Source organism: Cupressus sempervirens, chromosome 1 (assembly GCF_028749045.1).
Source record: "Cupressus sempervirens isolate cs-2001-9-10 chromosome 1, ASM2874904v1, whole genome shotgun sequence".
NCBI lineage: Eukaryota > Viridiplantae > Streptophyta > Pinopsida > Cupressales > Cupressaceae > Cupressus > Cupressus sempervirens.
Genome location: NC_143118.1, coordinates 413,056,348 through 413,082,816, shown reverse-complemented (window position 1 = coordinate 413,082,816; position 26,469 = coordinate 413,056,348). Strand labels below are relative to the sequence as shown.

The window sequence follows — 26,469 nt, the reverse complement described above, 5'->3', positions numbered from 1 at the left end:
ATGGAGATAGGAAATGCTGATACAGAAAAATGGTATAAATACCCCTTTGTATTATCCTTTTGAAATGAGTAAATACAATAACCAATAGAATTTCAACAAAGCCCAAAAAATTCAACTACTTATGTCATATTTTTTGAGAAAAGTACACTTGAGAATATCTAAACCTACTAAGTGAAACAAGACTGACTGCACTATTTCTTGAAAATTCCAAAAAATACATCAGAATTTGGACCATCACATTGCCTTGAAAACTCATTTATATAGGCATGAGCTGTAGCAAGCAAAGGGAAAATGTGATTGACAGGTGTCCTTCAAAAAGATACTTACATACACCTATCACAAAAGACAAAACTGTGAGTAACAAAAAAATTGATACATCAAACATTCTTTTGTGGGTCCCTTTCTATTACACCACTTGGAAAGATAGAGGTACTATGATCAGATTCTTTGATCATTTTGATTCCTTGGAGTAAGTGTCCATCAAGCTTGAAAGTGACGAGTCATCTCCAGTTACTTGCAAACTTACCTTAACCTAAAGATTCTCCTTGTCTTTATCATTAACTATAAGGGTGACTTTTAGTTTTGCACATTCTTCTTCCTCATCATCTTCTGCTTTGTTACCTTCTACCATCTTCTCTATAGACATAAATTTATCTTTCCGCTCATTATAGACAATGTCATCCACCCAATCAAAACTTAGGACCTCCCTATGTATAGTTATCAAGGAATTTGCAATTGCTTCTACATCAAAAAGATCTTTCCTAATAGTATTATAGAATAACTGTACCTTTACAAGCTCCTCAATAGTCATTGCCCATAACAAATGACCAGTTTCATTAATGATTTTATTCATCCTTTCACAAAAAATCTCATCCAACTCCCTCTTCCACTCTTCCTTTTCCTTCACTTTATCAACAATCTTTAAAGCACAAGGAAATAAATCAAAATTTTCACCAATATACTTGGAAAAATAAATAAATAATTTTTTATGAAATGAATTTTATTTATCATCAAAACCTTGCAACTTATTTAACAGATCAAAGATCTTTCCAATTTGATGGCATGACAACTAGATGACAGATATACACATTATGGTAATATCATTATTCCTTTCTATCCATTTCTACACAAGGGGTCTGAATTTAACCTCATTTCTCTTTAATTCATCCCTAATAGCTACAATCCATGCTAACAGATCAAAAAATGATGGCCAGTTAATTCTATCTACTAGATAGATTACACCTTGCCTCAAAATTTCTTTATATTGATTGTTCATTTCTACATGTAATGCATATAACTTATTCTTCTCCTCTTCAAAATCCTCTGCAGTGTAGAACTGAGGCCTTTTTGGGGTATTTTTTATTTGAATAATTGATGTTGATTTAAAAGGTTCAACAGATGGTCATGGGGGGTATGTAATACTGGGCCTACTGGACTCTCCTATTTTTCTTTTCCCAAGTATTTTCTCATTTGAGATACTTTTCTCTCTAATGACTGTATTTGCATACCCCTCTCCTCATATGCTTTCAGAACTTCTTCAAACCTAGCATTGAGTTGAGAAAATCTATCTTCTTCTTGGCTAGACACCACATTGCAAAATTTTAACATTTTTGAAGCCATTCTAATTATTTGCTTACTGATTACCTCACCAGCCCTATAAACTATCAATGCTCCAGTATGCTCTACAGTAGAAATTTCTTGCATTTTGGTCTTGTTCCTCTTTTGAATAGACCAAATAATAAGGGCATGGTGGTCGTCACTAAACTTGACTCCTCTATGAGACTAAAATACCTCTTCTTAAGTTTTAAACTGGACATCCTTTTGTTTCCTTATTGAATTAAAAACCATGGCATTCATTATATCACATTCTAGTAAAATGAGGACTCCTGACTATCTAACTATTTTCCTTCTGGCCTTAGGTGTAAATTGAGCAAAATCATTCAAAAATTTAGACTTTACCTCTTCCTTAATAACAGAGTCTGATTTATTAGGTTGTTCTACTTTTATGTTCTCACAAGTTTTCTCAAAATTGCTTATGTTTAATCTCCACAAAATTTTTGCAAACGCTCTAGACTTGACAAAACTTTCATCATTAATAAACCTCTTAGAGGCTTGAGCAACTATAGGATCTATTTCCTTACCTTGGTAATCAGCAACAGTGAGATCTAAGGAAGGTGTAGGAGGCTCTTGCAGTTCTCCAATCTCTAAATCAATGGAAGTAACAATTACATCTCCCCCCCCCCTCCCCCAACCAATTTTTCTAAGTTGTTCCCTTAAAGATGCTTCATCATCTATCTAGATTGGGGTCTAGGTTGGGGAGTACTATTCTACTTGAGAAGAAGAAGATCTTTGCTCTAACTTTTGCCTTTTTGGAGCACTAGTTCTAGATAGAATTTCTAGCCTTGGCATTTGATGAAGGGAAGCATGTTGCACACTTGGAATCATCACGTAACTTGACCTTCTTTGCAAGGTATACTAGCCAGGAGCCACTATATTTTTTCTATTTATCCTCCTTTGTACCTCTACAACCCTGTCTAGATATGTCTCAACATATGTGACCTTCTTCTCATTCATGGTTTGGATTATCATAGGAAAATTATTCATTAATTCTTGCATATTGGCTCCCCAATATTTTTTAATCTTTCAATGGGTCATAGCTAGAGTCAAAAGCCTTAAATGAATTCTAAAGTCTTACTGAATACTATCTATTTCTCTTTTCTCAATTCTTGCTCTTGTAAAGAAAAAATATTTCTAATAACATCTTCAGGATAGTATAGCTAGTGCACCATGTGAGTAGCATTTGTTCTCTCTCTTAAGAGATCATAGAATCCTTCAAGGTCAATAAATATCGCATGAGATTCTACCATGTTGTATCTATCCAGGAACAAGTTGAGAAGTTTTCACCCTTTCCTCACAAAAATGAAATCATGCACTACAGTAACAACTAGAAAGAATGTACCCTTCTTTGGCAAATCTCTTTCATCAATAGTGCCCATCTACCATAACAATTCTGCTATCCCTATTTTCAGTGGCACATGGAATGGTAACACATGACGCTTGCCTAGGAAGCCATATACTCTTATGACTGTTGAGACATTATAAGGGATTATATCCCCCCAATTGTGACTAACCAATAGCCCTTGTGCATGGTCCTTAGGTCTGACCCACTCTAACATTGCTTGTGGAATTCTAGGGCTGTCCCCTCTCAAAAGAAATCTAATCTTTGATGCAAAGTATCTATCAAACCTAACAAAGCTGGCATCTCTAGCCTCTAATGTCATATCCACAATCCATAATTGAACTAGATGCCTCTCTCCATCCTTGGTTATTTCCAGCTCCATACCCTTAGAAAAGAAAGTATATCCCTTGTACGAGCATATATACATAAGCAATGAATACCAATGGAAAGGTTTGTTTACTTTTCCCCCGGCTATCCCCACTAAACCATTGTGAATTTCTTGTGCTAGGAAAGTACCAAAGTCAACAATAGTGCTCATCCCAAATTGAAGAGTCTAAGCCATAATGAAAACATAGAGCTTGGAATATGCTCTGCTTCATCCATTCCAAAGATCTTGCACAGAGAAAAATATAATGCTTGAGTCCTTAGATTAAAATGTCTTCTCATTAATGGCTCAGGTGTGCTAGTAGTGATTACAAACAATGTGCCCACCTTGGTAGCATGCTTTAGCAATGACCCTATTCTCAAGTATATCCTTTGGGCATCATACCTTGCTTGGAGGTCACCCATGTCAATTTTTTCATGGACAACATGGTTAAGGTTTAAGTTGAAAACCTCTCTAATTAGCTCAGGGTAGACTCTAAAAAGATTTACCCCAGCATGGTTCTTAACCCAATTTGTAATAGGGTCATACTTTTTAGCCAAGTCAACCAATAGATCACTATCAAAGAAAATTGCAGGGATTGTTGATTTTCCAATGTCGAATTCCTAGACATTGCTCATGGAGGTATCTAAATTCCTTTCTGAGAACCATTTTTGGAACAATTCTAGGCCTCCTATAGATATCTATGCATCTCTCACCCAATTTTCCTTGTCATAGAAACCCTGCCGCTACAATTTCCCTAGTCTTTTGGAATCAGTTCGCTCCCCTTAGTTATTTCATGTACAGATAAAGCAAATTGTTCAAGAAAATCATTGTGTAGAGAACACTTCAAGTAACCCATCTGTCTCATGAATTCTTTTCGAGGAGTCATTTTGCATAAAACCTAGAAAATGTATAATAGAGGACACTTGATTTTCAAAGAGTCACAGAGTACTTACTGGCTAAAATTTGCATTTTTTCTTTGTATGATTTTTGCTACAACTCACTGGATCATTGGATAAAATTTATGTGCCCTGTCTTTGAATATTTGTATGATCTGATACTCTTTCTACACTTTGGTGATTCATTAATGGTGAAATCATGAGTTTTATTCATATATTGAAACCACACAAATGAGTTTTGTACCATATTTACACTTAGTAACCATTACCTCCAAATTGCACCTAGACTTAAATCTTATCTGTAGATTTCACCAGATCAGACAACTTTAATTCAAAAGGCAACAAGCTTTATGGCTTTAAAAATGTGGCCACGTGTCACATTACTGCTTACCTGCATTCCTTAAATTTTTTGCATCTTAAAATTGGGGGTAAACGCTATTCATTGATCAAGAAAAGATCAACAATCACACAAATTTATAATTGAATAAGGCCTAGTCAGCTATATTGACTAGTAGGAAGTCTTTATGTGAGTTTTTTCCTCCTGACAACTTCCACACAAGCGGGTCCCAAATCATCTTTTGAGCAAGTGAGTGTTTGACGTCATCCTTTCCACATGTCCAGTTGGTGCATCCCTACTTTCTTTATTTGATGGGCATCTTCAAACTACGGGCTTGCACTAGTGGTTGATCCTAGAAAGATCAACGGTGACACTGCTCGAATCCTACAAACCTTCTGAGATAGGGATAGTGACATCACCATGGAAAAATGTCTACATGGCACATACCCGCTCTGTTTAAAATTCCTTCAAGTTCCTAATGCAGGCATGTGCCTTTCATTGATTTGATTAAGATCGATGATAAGAAAAAATTTGAACTTTATGGTCGCATCATCAACTTCGACTAATGAAATGACTTGTCTCGACCCTCATGCTTTGAGAAATCTGACTACTACATTAATTGATGGAATTTCTACGCCAGTAGCATAAGTACTTCTAGCTAAGCACATGCAGTATACAACATGGCGTAACTCAACTCTTTCTCCTAATCTTGGCTCCACGATGACACACGATGCAAAGGTGCATACCCACATTCTTTATTGAATGAGTAGTTTCTTAATGCGAGCTTGTGCTAGCCCTTGATCTCTGAAGGATCTACGGTCATAGAATGATGTGTCCTAAAAATACCATGTCAGACGAATTGATGAATAAAATATTGTTGCCTAGTCCAACTCATCTGACAATTGCCATGTAAGATACTTCAATGTCATTCTATGGAAATGTTGGGCCATGATGTCAGATCCTACTACATGTCCAATTTGTGCTTCCCTGCATTATTTAATTCTTGTGCATCTTCTTAATTCAAGAAAGTGTTAGCCCTTGATCTAAACGAGATCAATGGTCGATGAATCTTGGTCATAAAGTGATACCTCTATTAATATATCAACCAATCACATCGCAAGAATTCCAGAATGTGTATGAAAGGTACTGACAAGTCTGCAAAAAGGTTTTGGCAATTTATGACAAATTATAATCTTTGTGGTGCACTGAGACTTTAAAAAGGCAAGGGCTACGTGTCATCAAAGCGCATGCCCACATTATTTAAAAACCTTGTATCTCAACGTTGTGAGAATGTGATACCCATTGATCTAAACAAGATCAATAGTCACACAAAATCTGTATCACATAGGATATTTCTCAATAAAATAATCGAGAAAATTGTAAACAAAGCACAACAAATAAAGGTTTAAACAAGATTTTAATGAGTTCATGCTTGCATAAGCCCAACCTTAGAGTAAAAGTGATATGCCTTCAATTTATTTTTAAAAATTACTTTTGAAAGTTTTTCAAAACTATGGTAAAATAAAATAAGGCATTAGGGTTTGTACACAATTAGGGTTTTTGAATGATTTCTCGGATGACAAACCTTGAGAATTTGATAGAATTTTAATGACACAGAGACTAGAACAAGAACTAGGGTAACCTAGGAATTTGAAAATACAAGGAACAAAAACCCTAATCTGCATGATACAATGTCTTAAATGATTTTTCACTAAATTTTCAAAAAATTTCTATACTATGAAAAATTAGACCAATAGTGGCTCTGTCTGGGGATGATAGGCTACTTGAGTCTATGCAAGAATTCAGAATCTTTGGAGAGAAAACCACATACTTGGTATAGGAATGACCACTTCCTCAGAGAGCATAGAACAAAACAACAAATAGGGAACTAGACTATACAAGGACATTTACAAAAATATACACAATGTACAAGAACACAAGGAACCCTAAAACTAATGTTCATGGAAAAACATATACCTTAAGAAAAGTATCTCCTCAAGAATTGTCCATGAACTAGCAATTCAAGAATATCTCTGGTTAGATCTCTCAAGAAATATGAATCTTCCCCATTTGTATCATAAATGCTATATAGACCCAGCTAAATTGGGTCAAATTTATGATGCTTTCCTTTATCTTGCATTCTAGCATTCCACATTAATACCATGTCACCTATTTCAAACTTCCTCTTAGTGGTCCTTTTGTCATATAAATACTTCATCTATGAATACAACTTGGCATTTTGAATAGAAGATTCTCTCCTTACCTCTCTAATTGAAAGATGTCATCCATTCTAAGTTGCATCTCATCAACAATATCATCTTCATAAAGTTGAATAAACTTATACATCTCCTTTACATTATTTTGGAGAAGTCTAGCCTATATACCATAAACCAAATCAAATGGGGCACATCCAATAGCCTTTTTCACAGTAACCTTGTCAGCGCACAGAGCTAATGACAATTTTGAATCCCATGCCTTCCTGTTTTCCCCTTGAATCCTTTTGATAATCTTTAGAACACTCTTGTTACTTGATTCTGCCTAACCATTCCCTTGAGGATGATAAGGTGAGGATGTGTACTCTGTAATGCCATATTTGCTACAAAAATTCTTATATTCCTTAGACCTAAAACACATAACATTATCAATCACAATTTTCTGTGGGCATCCAAATCTAGTCACAATGTTATTCAAAATGAAATTAATAACCACTTTACTTGTTGCATTCTTAGTAGGGATTGCCTCAATCCACTTGGTAAAGTAATCAGTAGCTACCAAGATCCAAGAATGCCCACCACTAGATTTGTTTGTAATTTCACCTATAAAATCTATTCCACATTGTTGAAATGGTGCCTGCACTTCAACAGGTCTTAATGGTAAATTTCCAAAAAATTTCAACTTTCCACCAAATCTCTGGCAAGTATCACATATTTTCACAAATTCATGATCATCTCTGAAAAGTGTTGGCCACCAAAAGCTAGGACTAAGAATTTTATGAGTAGTAGTCTTAGCCATATAATGACCACCACACACACCCTCATGCATATCCTTTAAAATCCTTCTGAACTCAATTTCATCTACACACTTCAAGAGAACCCCTTCCATATTTCTCAATCACAATTTACCTTGAACTATAACATATCTTATAGCTTTCAATTTAAGAGATCTTTTCTGGTTTTCTATTAACCCTGACAGAGATTTCATATTTTGCAAATAATAGATCACATCCTTCTACCAATCATGATTATATCCATATCGCAAAGATTTTCTCTGCAACTATCATCCAATTGGTTGATTTGGTTTGCCTCTAAATTGGCTTTTGTCATTAATTTGGCTAAACCTTGACCCCTAACAAATTTAGTGATTTGAATGTCAATATTGAATTCTTGTATTCTATCGATCCATCTACATCTTCTACCAGATACCTCCTATTGTGAAAAAATATCTTTTACAGTAGTAGTAGGAACAAATGCAACAACAGTAGCTCCCATTAAATAACATGTAAAAGCCTTTACCCCTTTCACTAGTGCATATGCCTATTTCTTAGTTATATCATATTTGAGTTCTACTGCCTACAATGACTTGCTAAAAAATGTAATGGGTTGTTCATAGCTTTCTTCATTTTTTTGTAATAGTACTACAATGATAGTATGAAATGAGGCAAAAGAAAATATGTGCATTGGCTTGTCATAATTTGGGGCTCTGAGAACAAGGTAATCTTTAATAGCTTGCTTAATCTTGTGGAATGCAATACTAGGCTCACCATCCCACCTTATCTTAGATCCTTTTTTAACCATTCTTGTTATAGGTCTACTAATTTCTACAAAATTAGTGACAAACCTCCTAATAAAATTAATCTGTCTAAAAAATGGCTAAATTCCCTTAACACTCTTAGGTTTCTGAATCTTGTCTATTGCTTCTACCCTTTCAGGATTAATCCCCACTCCATGTTTTTCGACCAAGTGTCCTAATAAATTTCCTTCTGTGACACCAAAATGACACTTTCTGGGATTCAAAGAAATACCATACTTAAGGGCTCTAATAAATACCTTCTCTAGATGCATGCAATGATCATTTTCATCTTTAGAGTAAGCAGTTAAATCATCTTGATGCACAACTAAAACTTTATCAATAATATCAGCAAATGCAACATACTTTGCATGTTGAAAAGTAGCCCCAACATTAGTAAGCCCAAAAGGCATCCTGACATATACATAAGTACCCCATGGAGTGGTAAAAGCAGTCTTGAATTGTTCTGATTCCTTGAAAACCACTTGGTTGTAACTTGAAAATCCATCCATCATAGACATGACCTCTGAGCTAGTGACCTTTTGCAACATAACCTCTATGTTTGGTAAACCATAATTATCTTTTAATGAAGAAATATTTAGATTCTTAAAATCAACACAAAACCTTATATCTCCATTTTTCTTCCTAATAGGAACTAAATTGGACACCCAAGAAGAATGTTTAATAGGCTTTATAATCCCTACATCCCTCAGCTTGATTAATTCTTCCTGCATTTTGGGAGCCAATATTGGATTTATTGGCCTTTGTTTTTGTCTAAAAGGCTTAGCATCTTCTTTCAAAGGAATTTCAAGCTGAAAAAAATCCTCTTTATAAGCCTTTAGGTCTTCATATGACCATGCAAACACATGAATATATTTTCTTAAAAAATCAACTAGACCCTACCTTATTTTAGGGGATAACTTCTTGCCAATATATATCTTCTTTGGTACCTTTGACGTTCCCAAATTTACCTCCTCAAGGTCTTTAGCACTATATTCATTAGTATCCATATGTGCCCTATCTTGGTTGTCAAAGACTATTTCTAAGATAACTAAACCTTTTGGGGTCTTGTTAGTCTTTAATTACACAACTTCTTTCCCAAGAATAGTATATTTTCCATTTATATTTTCCACATAAGCTGCACAATCAATTTCTTGTCCTGATAGCATATTTTCACAATTTAGAAATCTTAGAATGTCTCTATCATCTTCAAATACTTTCCAATTGTGGATATTGTTAGGGATAGAGGGTCTAGTTTGAGTCTCAATTTTAGATATACCAACAAATGTAATATGATCAGGCTTTACTACTATATTTGCTAACAAATCTGCCATCTTATTGTAACTTCTATCCTTCCAAACCATCCCAAATGCATCAATACATTCCATCATGTCCCATACTGCATTTCTGTACTGTTTTAACCTTTTATTCTTTGACACATCAACATTTCTGACCTAGGATTTAACTAATTCAGAATCTCTTATAACATGTAAACATTTTATCCCATCCTTATGAGCTAGTCTAAGTCCTAACAATAGGGCCTCATACTCTACTATGTTATTAGTACAAGGGAAACTCAATGTAAGTGAAAATTTATATGTTATCCCAGTAGGAGAGATCAAAAAAATACCTACACGCACTCCATCTTTGCAATAAGCACCATCAAAGAACATGGCCCACAAATCACCTTTATCCATCTTTGTATCAGCTTCCACTTCTTTTTGAGATTTCTACTTGCCTTTCTTCAAAGTTAGAACCTCTACCCAAAATGTGTTGACATCTGTATCCACAAAGTTTGTCATATCATCCTCAATATCTTCTTCTATCATATATACACTCTTTGGTTCTCTATTTATCTTTACCGAATTCCCATCAATGTTAAAAGTAGCAAATGACAGATCACACTTCAAACTTCCTCCCATGACAACACTCTATTTTCTAGATAATAGCATACCATATTGAGGTGGAATATCAACAACCATTACACTCATAGTAAGTTCTTTTTTTGGACAGGCTATCAGTCTATAGGGTAAGGCATTAATAGTACCTATAACTATAACTTCTCTTTTATCCATGGCACAGCATCTTCCCTGAGTAGTATCAACTTTCAAGCCTAATTCCTTCATTATTTCAAAAGGCATGATATATTGGAAGCACCAAAATCAATCATACAATTCTTTAATTTTTTACCATACACTAGGATACTCAAGAAGAATGGCTCAATACTTCCTAAACATTCATTGATAGAGCTATCCAAAAACATTTGAGGAATCTGAGACACAACTACTTCATTTTCCTTTTCCTTCATTTTTTCTTTGTCCTCTTCTTTGGAATTATGATTCTCATTACAATCCTAACTTACCTTTACATTAGTGTTTCCCAATCATGCTATGGCTTTATTTCTGTGTTCAGGGATTTTTAGCAATTTAGACAAAGGAACCTTAATAGTAATCTAAGATAAAATAGAAAGCATATATATAGAAGAATTAGATAGGTTACCAATATTCATATTCTTTTTCTCATCATGTTTATCCAAAATATTTAGAGTATTTTGATGACTCTTGTCTTGTTTAGTGATACTCTTTGGCTCCTCCTCATCCATTTTCTTGGGGACATTATTTGAAAACTCCAAATCCTTAGGATTATCCCCTTCTTTAGTTCCCACTTTTGATTTTTGAATTTAGCCTTCATAGTAGCGGTTCCTTTAGGCTTCACAATTTCACTCTTCTTATGACCAGTTCCTTTTATAAAGATACTAGCTACCTTGTCCTTCTCATCTCTCTGAGCCATACTTATCGTCTGAACTTGGGCTACCATACTAGCAGTAATTTGATCAATCTCTTCCTTAGAAGGTTTTCTCAATGTTACTTCTTCTTTTGAACCTACCATGTTACACACATTGTCTTCAATATCACTTTCATTAGAAAATAATTTTTGTTGTATGACACTCTGAAACTATCTTTAATCATGCACATCTCTGTTATAATATTCATTGTCAGAATAATGTGATTCAAACATGTTACACCCTACATCATCATTATTTTCTTCCTACTCATGAAATTTTTGTACTATAGTTTTATTTTTTGGAAATGACAATGCTATTGCACAAAATTTAGGAGAGTGGGGTAACTGACATGCAAAACACCATGTAGGTTCAATAGTAGATTCAAGATCATCCACCTTATTTACAGAATTTTTCGATAGAGGATCAAGAGTCACCTTGTTATTATTATTCTTAGGGGGAGGAACATTAGGCTGACCATCTTTCCAAGTAGTGGTATAGAGGAAATTTTGTAACCTATTTTGTCTATTGAAGTTAGATTGACAAGGGACCCTATTGTTAGTGGGATTCCTATTATTCTTTACTTGAGGAAGACTTAAATTCTTTATAGCATTGAGAATTTGACTTACCTCACTAGACTCTTATTTCCTCCCACCTATAGTTTTATGGTCTTCCTTTCTATTTGCCTTGTTACCAAACAATCTAGGGTCATCCCTTTTACTTTCTAATTTGCCTAAGATTCTCAAATTATTCTCAATGTTAACAACAATCTTGAAGGCTTCTCTTAAAGTCCTAGGTTCCTTATCCCTAAGCTGATATGCTATTTTACCATCAAAAGCATTCAAATAGGTGATGAGGCATACCTTATCATCAACTCACATGGTTTGCATTAGCTTGTACGTTCTCTTCTAAAATCTATTATTGAACTCAGTGATAGACTCATTGGGTAGTCTCTTGATGTTATTGAATTCACTCAAAATATAACTCTAATTTATCTTGTCACCATATTGTTCCTTGAAAAAATACTCAATGTCCTTCCAGTCTATAATAGATAATTTAGGAAGTATTTTGAATCATTCTCTAGCATTTTCAGTTAGTGACTGAACAAACAACTTCATTATAACATCAACCTCATAATCACTCATCATATCCAAGAAACTTCTTAAGTAATCCTCACATGTAACAACATTGTTCCTAGAAAATTTAGGCAATGTTTTCCTCATTTCTTGTGGGATGGGGTTAGGAAAACCAGGGATTCCATCAAAACATATCTGCCTATGACCCTCTAATTACATAGGTCTTCGTTGCAAATCAATCTTAGGATGATATGGAACATTCTCTTAACATTATCAATGGTATTACTAGTACTAGCATCACGAACAGGCTTATTTAGATCTACTTTTTGTGAAAAAGAAGACAAGAAAGAAACATGTACTTGAGTAGCATTCTGATCTACATTATCAAATTCACCATCTATATTACCTTTAGGTATAGCTATAGATTGCTTCTTAGCAATTTCTAGGAATTTGATTTTGTTGTTCATCTCAGCTATAGCAACCTCACTTTTTGCAATCTCTAACTTCTTAGCCAAAGCATCTCTTTCTTTCCTTCTCTTTTCCAACTCAATGTCAAAAGGTGACATGGAATCACAGATCTAGACAACTTTTGCTAGCTCATTGATCTTAATACCAACTTCCTTTTGTTTTCCTTTATCTTGAAAATTAACAACATGTCCCAAATCCCTTTTAGGCTCTAAGGTCCTATAGCTCTTGATCTGTTGTATCACAGGACCCTCTTGGTTTTTATCTTGGTTCTTTATCAACTTTTGCTCTTGTAATTTGAGCTGTTCAACTTGACCCACAATTTCAGGCTACCAAGGACTAGCTGCTATCTCATTTTTCTTTTTTAAAGTAGTAATTCACCTAAGTAATTCTTGTTTTTCTTCATAGGCTTTCATGATCATTTCTTCCCTTTCCTTTGGGAACCTCCTATCAATGGCTTCTTACTCAGCAAGCTAAACTCTCAGGATTTCATTCTCATCAGGGTTAGGGACCATAAACTTAGAATTGGTAGTTTTATCATCATTGAAGCTTTTAGGTTCTAAATGTTTTGGTCTCACCTTTTGAGGAGAATAATCTGACATGAAAGGATTTGTACTACATTGGAAAAGATTACTACTATTCCTATCTCTCAAACTAAGTGGATGTGGTTGTACAATCTTTTCTTGACATATCATCTTAGGAGTATTATAAAAATCATCATCAGATAAACAAAAAGGTTCCTTTTTCACAGTAAAATGGTAAACATTATCTTTCCTTACCATTTTATCTTGGGAATGATATCCTCTCTACACGTGATTTCCTTTTATAGCCCAATTCTGTCTTCTCGTAGGAGGGAAACACTAATAAATTTAGGCCTAAATTTTGATGCGAAAAGGTCAAAATTTTGACAAGAGTAGGTCGATAAGGTGACCAAGCTTGTTGTTGATCTTTTTTGGTTGACTTTTTTCCACATACATTCTGCGTCAAAATTTTGACTTACAAAGGTCGACTTATCGACGCAAATTTTTTTGATTTCCCTAGTCCAACTTGAACTGTTATTTCCTCATTTGTAGGCACTGTTGGTCAAAATTTTGATGTAAAGCTACACCAATTTGGCATCTAAATTGTGATGAAAATGCCTTACTTTTCTATGCTGGTGCCATATAAGTGACATTAAAGGTGACTAGTTTGGTGTCGAAATTGCGACCAAAACACCTTCCCTTTTTGCACATTTTTGTCGAAATTGAGACCAAGATATGTAGAAATTTTGACGAGCTATCCCAATTATTGTAAAAGCTTTTCTCTCATAGGAGCCTTCTAAATTGCACAAAACTTGATTTTAAAGTGTAATTGCTCGATGCATGAGAGTAAGGGTATTGTGCACATTTCTACCTCCACACCATTGTTTCATTCGTCATATGATTTATTTCATACAAAACAATGGGAAGGATGAAGAAATATGCACAATATCCTGAGTCTCCACCGAGCAATAATGCTTTACAACTCAAATTTTGTGCAGTTTAAAAGGCTCCTATGAGAGCAAAGCCTTTCCAATAATTGGCACAACGCCTCTAAATTTTGGTTCTTGCAGGGAAGAATAAAATTAGAAAAGAATTATTTATCAGGAATGAAAGCCAATAATTTCATTTATTTTTCAAATAGATAAACGTGACAAAACAACTTACAGTCCCAATCACATCATCATAAGAGCGCATATATAACTATAACTATAACTATTTCTAAAAAAAACATAATTTACAAATATCCACAATTCAAATATTATCCCTTGATATTTTCTTTAATTCAAAGTTTTAAGTCAACTATGTTATCACCCTGGATGTAATACCAAACTATCATTAGGCTAAAGACTGCAGCAAGATTTACAATTTACAAATGCAAGGAGAACTACCCAACCAAAGTAGTAAATGACATGAAAAGTTAACAATCTATTAATTAACAATCTAGATGAAATATTTCTAGCAATTGAACTGTACATTATAGAAACAAAAAATTTCCTTAAAATTGACACCTCACCAGTTGTTCATTTGCATCCGTAATGGCTTCACAAAAGTTGAAAGCTTATGATTTTTCAAGAACACAAAAGGTACTCGTAGTTCAGTTGCATCAATAAAACTAAAGTAGTCAACTGTCATTTTACTTAGATCCCTATGAAAATGTAGCATTGAAATACAATATACATTGGAGTTAGGAATTTGGTTGACAACTAAAATCAATTGAATTGAAATAAGAAACTTCACCAAAGAATCAACTAAATATGTATCTTTAAGCATATTTTTCTACTCAAAATGTTACGACTTCTTCCTACTTGACCTTAAACTCATGACATTTTCTAGTTTTATGGGGGGAAACACAATCTCTCCAACTATTAGTTCTAAATGGCTTCCACCTTAGGCACATAGAGTCTTTGAATAGATAAAATACACAACCATGCTGAAGACCATGGAAATAGAGGATAACATCGAAAATACCAAACAACAAGTTGGATGATGATGAAGATTACAATGAAGGTAGAAGATCCCAGACATCATCAATTAATACCAAACTACCAAATGGAGTATACAAACTTGAAAATATAAGACACACCTTACAACTAAATGAAACTCTAGAAGCTACCATCAAATGACATGACATTGAATCATTACCAATAAATGAATACAACATAGAGAAGCTACTAGATATGGTATTTATATTCATTTTTCAAACGAAAGAGTGTAGTAGGTATGCAACCACGACTAAGGAAAGTGCAATTTCACACCATTTTCCATGTTCTAATATGATGATAATAGATGCCCAATACCCTCTTTCAATTTGCACTCTTCCCTTAAATCAATATTTAATTCCAACAATCAATCATAGGAAAATGGTTCTTTTGTTATTTAAATTTGTTGGTCATTAACTCTATTGGGACTGAAAATTGCATGCTTCATTTTTAGTCACATTTTGAAAATTTTGGAAAATCATGTCCTAAAGTGCCTTTTATGCATGTGGTCAGTTGGTAGCTTGAGGCCTAGATGGTGTTTGAGTGGCTTAACACCTTTCATTTGACATATAAATATGATCCACAATGTTATTTTGCCATCCCGAATCATTCTGTGAAGTCCCATTTTGAGCTAGTGTCAAAATTTGTAATTCTACCAAGTGTCAAATAGCGATCAGAGGCTCAGTTTGCATCTGAATATCTTTTACCTAGGACTGTATCAAGACTATTCACTTTGGGGATGTTTAGTGTCCATAATAGAGAACCTATTTTTCAAATTTCAAGTCATTTTGAATCCGTTTGAGTAGGTTTTGCACCCCGCAAAGTTGGTCATTTACTGTTTTGTGCATTTAACTAGTTCACAATTCTGGGAAGCCCTGTTCGACCAATCATATCTTTGACCCAGTTGACCCAAATGAAAAAATTCTTTTTGCATTGTGTTCTAGGGGTAAGACACTTCATATTTTCCAATTTTGAGATCATGTCGAATCCATTTGATCAGTTTGCTAACATGATCAAAAACCTAGTTTGCATTGTTTTTTTACGGCTAAGGTATCCGGATTGATCTGTACCCCTGTTCGGCATGTTATAACTTTGATCCTGTGATTGGCTAGCCTAAATGGATTGTACCATTGTGTTGTGTCCTAGAAATCCTTGAAGTATGCCAGTTCTTAAGTCATGATGAATCCATTTGCATACTTTCTTATGTCCGTACATTTGCCAAAAATCACTTTTTGACACATTTGCCAGTTAAAATTTCCAAGTGCCTGTTTTCGAAAATTCGCCAAATGTGCCCTGTGATTCTTCATGAGCCCAAAACATGGAATTATATCCTCTTCATGGCAAAAAACTTATATCCTAGTTTTCAAAACCCCAAGTGATCAATAACCCAGTTTATAATGCCGAACCCGAGCCCAGTTTATGTTTTTTAACATTGTTTGCCTGTAGAGTAATTGAAGTATGGATGTTCGGCAATTAAAATCTTTTGACTGGGAATCCATCATGGGTTGAAAATTTGCAGTGTGATAGAGTATGCAGGATTGAACACTCATGCTGATTTTCATGGCCTGGTTACTTGATTGAGTTAGTTTTTACGGCCACTTGGCGGGCCTTCAGACACAAATTTCACACTAGTGCGAAAATGATTTAAAATGAAATTTTAAATTGATTGTTTTACATACAATCATTACAATGCTTCACTGTAGTCATTGCCATTATCTTAGTTCACTAAATGTATGAGATTGGACTTTTTCTCAATGATAAAAGAATCAAATAAATGTGAGGGGCTATTTGTCTTGACAATATAATGTTTTAACACAAGAAGAAAACTAAGAAAATGTGTAGATGCATTGAGCAAAATAGAGGGCTTTCATGCCATAACAGATGCATCACCAGGAAAAGAGTCAAACATCCACAGAGGAAGAAGCATCCACATTTTTTTGAAGAAATGAACAAATTTGCTTCTGAAACAAAGCTCAAGGAAGCATGTATCCACGTTTTTGAAGCCCATGGCTTCCTCTAGCAACAGTATCATGTTTTTTAGAAGAGGGAAGCTCATTTTAAATGACCATGTGCATAAGAAATGACCATTACAATGAAAAGTCTGTAGATTCATAGCAAAAACGACCAGCAGGATGGAGCTTCATGTTTGGAATAAGAAACCCATGCCAAAGGAGCTGGAGCAACTCACACATATGCAGCAAAAGAAAACTCATGCATTTAGCAATCACAACAAACACAAAGAGCAAGAACCATTGAGGAACATTATCCCACATTGAGCAGGTGGGAGGTATTTTTAGTCTTTATATGCTTTTGCACTCAAACATATAGTGTGAACAAGACAAAGCATTTTGAAAAGGCAAGGTAGGTGCACGTGGGTCCCAGTCGGCGAAAAATCTGGCAGGTCGCTATGTCGCTTGCCGAAAAATCTTGAAAAATCCAGCTAGCGACATAGTGAGGTTGCCGAAAAACTCAAGAATCTGGCAAGAGTCAACAGCCAATCAGAAAGTGACACGTGGCATTGGTCAAACCTGGAGTTGACCCAAAATTAAAGAGGCTAGGAAAAATAAAATGATTTTAAAATTTTCATTTTAAAATTATTTTGCCAAAAAACTGACATGGACTTTTTTTAAAAATAAAGTTTGAACTTCTGATATAGTTTTAACTTTTGAAAGTTCATATATTTGTGAAATATTGTCATAGAGACATGAGCAGAGGCTTGAACTTCAGAGGGCTATATCTGGGTCAAATTTTGCCCAAAATAGATGCTCCAATATACCACCGAAACCGGGAAGAGCTGAATTTTTTGATTTTAAGGTTGGTTCTTGCACAGGTGCCTCCTAGCTTGAGCTATAGCCAAAAATGTAAATTTTTGGGTTTTTCTCAATGGAACGGGTAAAAAACTAAAAATCCAATTAGGGGATCAGTAAAACTTGGCAAGAATGCGGTTGGAGTTCACGTCTCTCACATTCACTCAATTTAACCTGATTTTTGCCAAGCATTTCAATGGGTAAATCAGATATTGTGGTGACTCAGCAATGTTGCATCATTTCAACAGAGATATTGTGCAAGTCAGTAACAGAAATGATGAAACAACATCAGATTAGAATGAGAGATGGAAGAAAGAAGTTTTTCAGTTACAGAGGATTGCTTTTCAAATGGACACTTGTCATGTGAAGATCAGATCTGAGATTCTTTCCTTTGCTATATCTTTCTATCTTTCATTGTTTGATGGGTTCCAGTCTTTGGAGAAAAACCAGTCACTACTGAGATACCAAATTTTGGATCCAGTTTTGATATGTTCCCATACTGTGATACCACATATTTCTTCAGCAATTTCTCTCATGTGAATAGCAGTAGAAATAAGAATACAGATAGTCTGATCTGTTAGGTAGCTTTGCATTTAAATTTCATGCATCTTATTGTAATTTGTTTCAAGGAAATGAATGATAAGGCAGCAGCAAGTCAATCTTCATTCTGATATCTTGTCTCTCATTCATGCTGTTTGTGATCTTTTGTGTTTTGTAAACAAAGAATATGAAACTCAGTTGCAACTTATTGGTTGTTTATGTTGATTTATTTTGCTTATGACTCAAAGAGTTATGTAAATTCTTGATTCCTCATCATAGGATTGTAGATTTCATGAAGGGATAAGTCGAGTATGAGGTTCAGAAGGATGCAGATGTCTAGTTCACAAAGTGGTTAGATAGATCAGGAAGTCTTGATGTATGGCACATATCAGTGATTTTTAGGGATGTGTGTTAGGTTTTTGTATGAATTTCCCAATAGATAAGGCACTGATCACTTATAGGATCACCTGTTATACTGCTGCATATTTGAGGTTTTGCTGAGATCAACATCAATAATCAAACGCTTTTCCCCTTTCATGTTGAAGAGTTATAATAGAATGCCCTCACTCAGCTCATGAGATTCCTAGATCTGCATTTAGCTACTGTAGATGGATGTCATTTCATGAGTTATCAGGAGAAATAAGGGTTTTATTTGCTTCATATTAGATTCAGTGTATGCTTTGACAACTGGTACCATATAAAGAATCTATAAGTCCACCTGCCTAGGTTTTGCAGAGCCTAAAGAAGAAGAAGGGTCATGCCTTATAGTTGGCCTAGTGTCTGAATAGATGTGTTGATAATGAGAGTTAGCTACCCCTAGACGTGTCATATTCTCATCAAGGTAATTGGAAATGGGTAATGTTTTCAAACTCCAACAAACTCCTGCCATGGTATATGGTTTAGAAATTGCATCTGCACATGCAATCCTTATATGTGTCTAATTTCTCACAAATAGAAACCATTTATTATATTTTTTGATGTTATCTTTATTATGTAAGACTTCCGTTAAGCACAAGTGCTTCCCTGTAAAAACAATTATACAAGGCTTTCTGCATTCAAGAATCAAAACAATAAAAGAACTTGAAAGCATGATTTTATTAGGAACTTAGCCACTTACTCGTCAATGAACTGGCAGAAATATAAAAGAAAGTAGCTTTGGCTTCTCCTGCCATAGCTTATCCAATCATCATTTTCCTAGTACCCTAAGAGCAAATTAAATGCACTTTATTATAAACAAAAATGAATTTCCAACATATAAAGAAAAGAGAATAAATCAGACTAACTTATAGGAGGGCCAAATAAGAGGAGCCCTTTTCTTGGAGAATGACAACCTTGAAAGATGTCAGGTTGCAATAGAGGCCATATGACCATTTTTGTCACACAGTTTTTGGCATGTTTTAGCCCAACTTTAGTATAATTTTGGAAAAATAAATATTAATGTTAATGGGTACATAGAAATAAACATGAATAATATTATCACCAATTCTTTCAACCATATTAAATTTACCAATATCATCCCACCAAACATTGGGATCCTGGTCCATTATCTCATTGCTAACATGCTCTATCAGATGTGGTTCCAAGTTACACAACTTATTAGGAAGCTCACCATCAAGACCAACAAGCATTTCTAAACTGAAAATATAGGACATAAAAGAAACAACCGTTAGCATGCTTCAGACCAAAACTACTAGAGATGGTTCTTTATTTAGTTAAAATCAAAATCAACTGATCCTATTCAAAAACAATAGCTATGAGTTATTGTCAAACTACCTTCAGATTTGCAATACTTATCTTGGCACAAGATATTTTTATAACGAAACAGTTTGAAGGATCGTGACCAGAGCAAAAAGCCCAAGAAACCAAGGTTACCAAAGACAAGCAAAGGTAGTCTGCTATGGAATATGCATGTGGATAGAGTATTTCCCAACCTGTCTAAACATTTGAGCTGCAAAGAGATGTTGATTATATACTTTACACTACAAAAAATTAGTATACATCTAGATAAGGTTGAATAGGCACTATAGCAACATATTTAGAACTAGTCAAACATCCAAATCACCATTAAAGAAAGGAATCATACATGAATAACTCCACTACCATCTTAAGATGAAACATAGTTGTCTCATCTTTTGGCTTAGAAGAATTGCTATCATTACCTAACCACAAAATTATTGTAGTATTCAACTATGTTCTTCATAGCCTATAAAAGCTGACTAAGGTTGCAATGTTTATAATGACTATAGACCAAAATATAAATTAAAACAAGCAATATTATCATCAATGTTTTTAAATGTAGAATGAAATGGTTGTAAGTATGCATTTCTACCACATGCAAATGATGTTGAGATACAGACCTATGCAATCCAATCTCCCAAGGAATAGACAACACCACTTATTGCCATCTTTGCCAAAACAAGATTTTTCATAAAATGATGTTAGAATAGTTACTAAAATGGTCATAAATTATGTTGTTATAGTAAAATAATACTTTAACTTAAGAAAAAAAACCATACAATATTAAAACATAACATCGTGCTTTAAAAATTAAAAAGGTACTTGTAATAAAGAACTTCATTTCGACTTGCTAATTGGTTGTCACTATTAACTATAAGCTTATCTTTAAAGTTTGAGCTTCACTTGATTTTGAGAATAGTTAAATATTCTCTACTTAACAGGGCCAACCGCATGAAAGTGGATGCTCATTTGGTCCCTCCCCTCCTAACATCACTCTAAATTCCCCATTAACATATAATAACATTCAATTCATCCATTTTTGAAATATAACATTCAATCATTATAGTCACACGATAAAATTCATTAACACACAACATTCATGAATAATTCATTAACACAAAATTCATTAACATGCAACATTCAAGAGTAAGTCATTCATGAATAACTTATTAACAAAATATTCATTAGCACCCAACATTAATGAATAGTATTCATTAACAATATTCAAGAGTAAGTCATTCATGAATAATCATATCTTTTTTGCTTTCTTGCTATTTCTTTTTTTCATAAAATTTCTAAGAGGAATATCAATGTCCTTGTCATCCCTCTCCTCTACTGGTTCTAACACATGTCTTCTCCTCATCCTTTCAGGAACATCATGAGGCTGCTGCACCAAAGGGGGGTCCGCTGCAATAACAAGTACTTCATGAGTTAAATTCGTGCCATTTTATATTAGTGAATTACGAGTTTTTATTTAAGTAAAAGAACTATAAATCAAAAGATTAATTTAAAAGAACAAAACATAGATTTTCTTTACTTGAATGTGCGACATGATCTACCTGTTGATTAGTCTGAACATCCTCAATATCAATGTCCTCATCATCCTCCTCCTCTACTGGTTCTAACACATGTCTCCTACTCATCTGTTCAGGAAGATCATGAGGCCGTTGCACCAAAGGGGGGTCTACTACAATAAAAAGTACTTCATGAGTTAAATTCACACCATTTTATATTAGTGAATTATGACTTTTTATTTAAGTAAAAGAACTATAAATCAAAAAATTAATTTAAAAGAACAAAACATAGATTTTTTTTTTTTTGATGAATAGTCCTGTTCTATTAAAAAATATACTTAGAATAGAATTCATAAAAAAGGGGTCAGGGGATACAAGATCACCCCGCGAGAGAGTTCAAGCAGCCTAAGCTGAAACTAAACACATGGCATCAGCCGAAAAAAAACAACTATTCATAAAAAAAAACATATATAGCAACTATTGATGAATAGTCCTATTCTATTAAAAAATATACTTAGAATACAATTCATAAAAAAGGGGTCAGGGGATACAAGATCACCCTGCGAGAGAGTTCAAGTGGCCTAAGCTGAAACTAAACACACAACATCAGCTGGAAAAAACAACTTTTCATAAAAAAAAACATATATAGTAACCTAAGACTACCAAAGTAGTGGCGGCTGAGGGGGGAGAATCATCTTTGTCATTGAAACCCCAATCATTCCTAGGATTTGGGGGCAGGCTGGGCACAGAGCAACCGTCATCAGGAGCAACAGTAGAAGGGGAGAAATAGCAGCAGGTAGAACATATATTTTCTTTACCTGAATGTGTGACATGATCTACCTGCTGATCAGTCTAAACATCCTCCAGCACTCATTCAGCATGCCATGATTCTATATCCTCAACAGAAAAAGGTTACACCAAGTTCAATTAAAGATGTTAAATTGTATTAATAATTACATAATTAGTTTTAAATAACCAATGAGCACCTCCATCTATAGTACGATGCACATCAGGGGCTTCATGATGTTGCGTATGATCTATGTCACAATTAATAGGCTGCATTGCAATGTCATGCACATTATTATCAAATAAATTGTTGCTCAAGTATTCAATTTCTAATATATTTTTTGGCATATTTACCTGTGTACATGATGCAGGAGACTGTTTGGTTGGGGCAATGGAAGCTTGCCGTAGGCATTCAGCCACCACTGCATAGCCTTGCTTGAAGGCAATTTTTTTGTGTTCTTCCATGGCCTCTAGATTAAAAATAGTGGCTTGCATTTTTTTATTAATTAACAAAATTATTTGCATTTTATAAATAATTTTTCTTTGCAATTCATTTATTGTTACTTATAATGCGTGCTTTAATTTTTGAATATCCCCCAGAGCCAAGTCTGTGTTGCCCAATCTTTTCCAGCCTTGCCTTTGTTCTCTTTGATGTGTCTAGCAACCTATGAAAAGTTTGAAATATGTTAGATGATATAGATATAAAGATCAGTACTAATTAGTCAATTATTATATATTGGTATGAAGGTTTTAGCATAAAGTAGCATGTTCCACCAAAAATATGAAAAAAGGGAAGAAATTATAGCATCATACCTTTAATTGACATGTGTAATCATACTATTTATCCATGATAGATCTAGAAGGTCATCAAATATGGTTGCCCACATGTCATCAATATTCTTGGTACTCTTTGTAATTGGTAATGACTAAGAATTGCTTATCATATTAAGATTTTTGGATGTAATTTTAGTGTGCTTACTGATTGGAAAAGTTTTGTTTTACTCAGCACAACATCTCTCTACTTTTGTTGAGCTTTTAATGTAAAATCAGTCTTCAAGCTTCTAATTTTGAACTCCTTTAGAAGGTCTTTGAAAACTTCGTATACATTGGTCTTGACCAAACAATTCAGATGATTTTGCCATATAAACCAAACAATCAACTTTGCTGACTGTAGATGTAGAAGGTCATGAAAAATGAATACCAAAATGTCATCAATCCTATTGGTGTTTTTGCTAGTTTTAATGGCTAATGATTGATAATTTCTTTTTTAATTGAAAAATTTGTATATAATTTTAGTGTGGTCATTGATTGAAGCATTTTTTTTGTAAGTATATGCAGTGGAGATGAAACAAAAGCTCTTTTTGTTTTTGGAGATTCATATGCAGACACTGGAAATTACTATCCTAGTATGAAAAATAGCATAGTTTCAGCATGGAAATATCCATATGGTATCACTTGGCCTAGGCACCCATTAGGCAGGGTATCATCTGGCATAATTCTTACTGATTATTTAGGTAATCTTTCTCAAAATCAAATTCTAATGATCTCAAAGGTCGATATCAAAAACTGTTGTTCATATCAGGAACTGTTGTTACATATTTTAGCCCAAAATATTTGGATAGGCAATATAAATAGAAGTCAAATTGCCTCAAACTTTTCCATTGCAATGTACTCGGGTTTCCAAGTGCTTTACACCATCAGATAATATAGGTATATGTTTGACTTCTCTCTAATTATATAATGATTATAGATCATGGTATTGACTTCTAATTTTCTAAGTATAATAATGCTTAAGGGTCTCATCTGCAATTTTGTATGTTTATATTTTGCACTGTGAACCTAGAAATTCCCCCAAATTTTATAAGATATAAAAATCCTATCAAAAAAATATTATTGAAATTGTATTTGGAAGGCAAGTCAAAAATTTTCAAAGTAATCATATGAAACAAAAAAACCATGACCCTTTAGGATTACTACAGGATCCTTTGAAAATCCTTTTTCAATCCATCCATATAACTCCTCATAATTGATGCCCTCTTCAAGATACAATTATATTAAAATTTAACAAGCAATTTTCAATTTTAAAGTCTTGATAACTATGAAAAGTTCTCTCCAATAGTGCTTCTCCTATATACTCTGAGCCATGGACCAGAACAATCCTATTTCCTTAATCGATTAACATTAAAATGCTTATCTACCAGAGCTTTCAGATTTGATTGTGTATAGTTTTTTAAGCATGGATGTTTCAAATAAACTCCGTGCTCTATGATTGTGTATCTTTTTTCTTGTGGTCTCTTATGTTTGGTTTCATCTCTCTTATGCTTGATTTCATCCTGATGATGGTTCAAAATGTCGATGCTTAAAAAACTATATAAAATCAAATCTAGAAGCTCTTGCAAATAATTGTCATAGATTGTAAAAATCTGTTCTCATTGATTAAAACACTTCTTTTCTTTATGATTATATTGCCATGGTTTTAAATATATAGGTGAATGCGTTTACTAGAGTTGTGTGTTTTTTCTTAAATTTATGCAGCCCAAATCTTAGGTCTTCCATCTCTAATGACCTATAGGGTTCTGAAAAGTTCAAGCCATCATATACAAGAAAGGAAAGGCATAAACTTTGTAGTACCATACAGTGGGGTATTTGATACTTTTGGAGTTCCAAAGCTGAGTATCCAAGTTGGGAATTTCAAGGATTCCATTATATCTTCAAAAATATGGTTCTCATCATCTGAAGCACTCAATAGCACTTCTCACACTAAATGGAAATGATTATGATGCTACAAATGTTACCACAGTGGTAAGAATAAATATCACCAAACTTGCTATGTTTTAATGATTTTTTTTGTTTCTAGATTTAATTGTGGAATTTTTTTAGTATCAACATTTTGGATCAACTCTGCGATCTATCATCAGGATGAAAGAATTATCTTACATCCTTCTCTCATTTTGACAATGGATCATATCTTACATCCTTCTCTCTTTCTGATGATGGATCACACAGTGCAATCCATTGATACTAAAAAAATTTACACAATCAAATCCAAAAACAAAAAAGATTTTTTTGAAATAGATTGTGAAAATATGATATTATTAATTGTCATGTTGTACTAGAATGATTCAAATGTGATTTTAAAAAATATGTGACTGAGGGTTATGTTTATAGGGAATAGAGAAGTTTTTGAAGAGTGTTGTAGCAGAGATGAAATTGCAACTCACAAAGCTATATAATCTTGGGCTAAGGAATTTTCTAGTATCAAATAGCATGCCATTTGACTGCCAACCAGGTTACTTACAGTCTGGAGCAATATGTTTGAACACAAAAATGGACTTAGTTTCCACCCACAACAAATATCTATCACAAGCCATTTTAGAGTTGAGGGAGCTTGAAGATGCCAACTTCCTCATCCTTGATTTCTTTGCAGCCTTCTCTCATATTATCTTCAACCCATTTGCATATGGTAAAGACATTGATTATAGTGTAGTTAAGAATTTCAAGATTATCTTTTTCAGGTTTTCCTTCTAAATAGTGTATCTATTTAAGAGCCATAATTATAGGATTACATAAATACATGAGGATACTGATTGACTTATTTCTGTATTATGTATTGAGTAGGAATCCATGAGATGTGTAGATCATGTTGTTCTAGAGATGGAAACATGAGCAGCTCCATTGTTGGGTGTGCTGATTATGATGAACAAGGAAGAGCTCTTTTTCATTTGTGCAAGTCTCAAGAAGAATTTTTCTTTTCTGATTGGTACCATCCTACTCAGAAGGGATGGCAAGTGATGATAAATCTTCACTACTCTAATTGTGGGTTTGTTCAAGATGGCTCTTCTTCTCCTCTTCAATCACTAGCAGAATGGCTTTCTAAGATGTTGGGCTTGGACTCTTATCCTCCCAAATTTTCATAG

The 26,469-nt window shown here is 34.1% G+C and overlaps 1 pseudogene; it reads left to right on the top strand.

Moving 5' to 3' along the window:
• Nucleotides 1-26,469, top strand: LOC149578051 (GDSL esterase/lipase At5g03610-like; annotated as a pseudogene).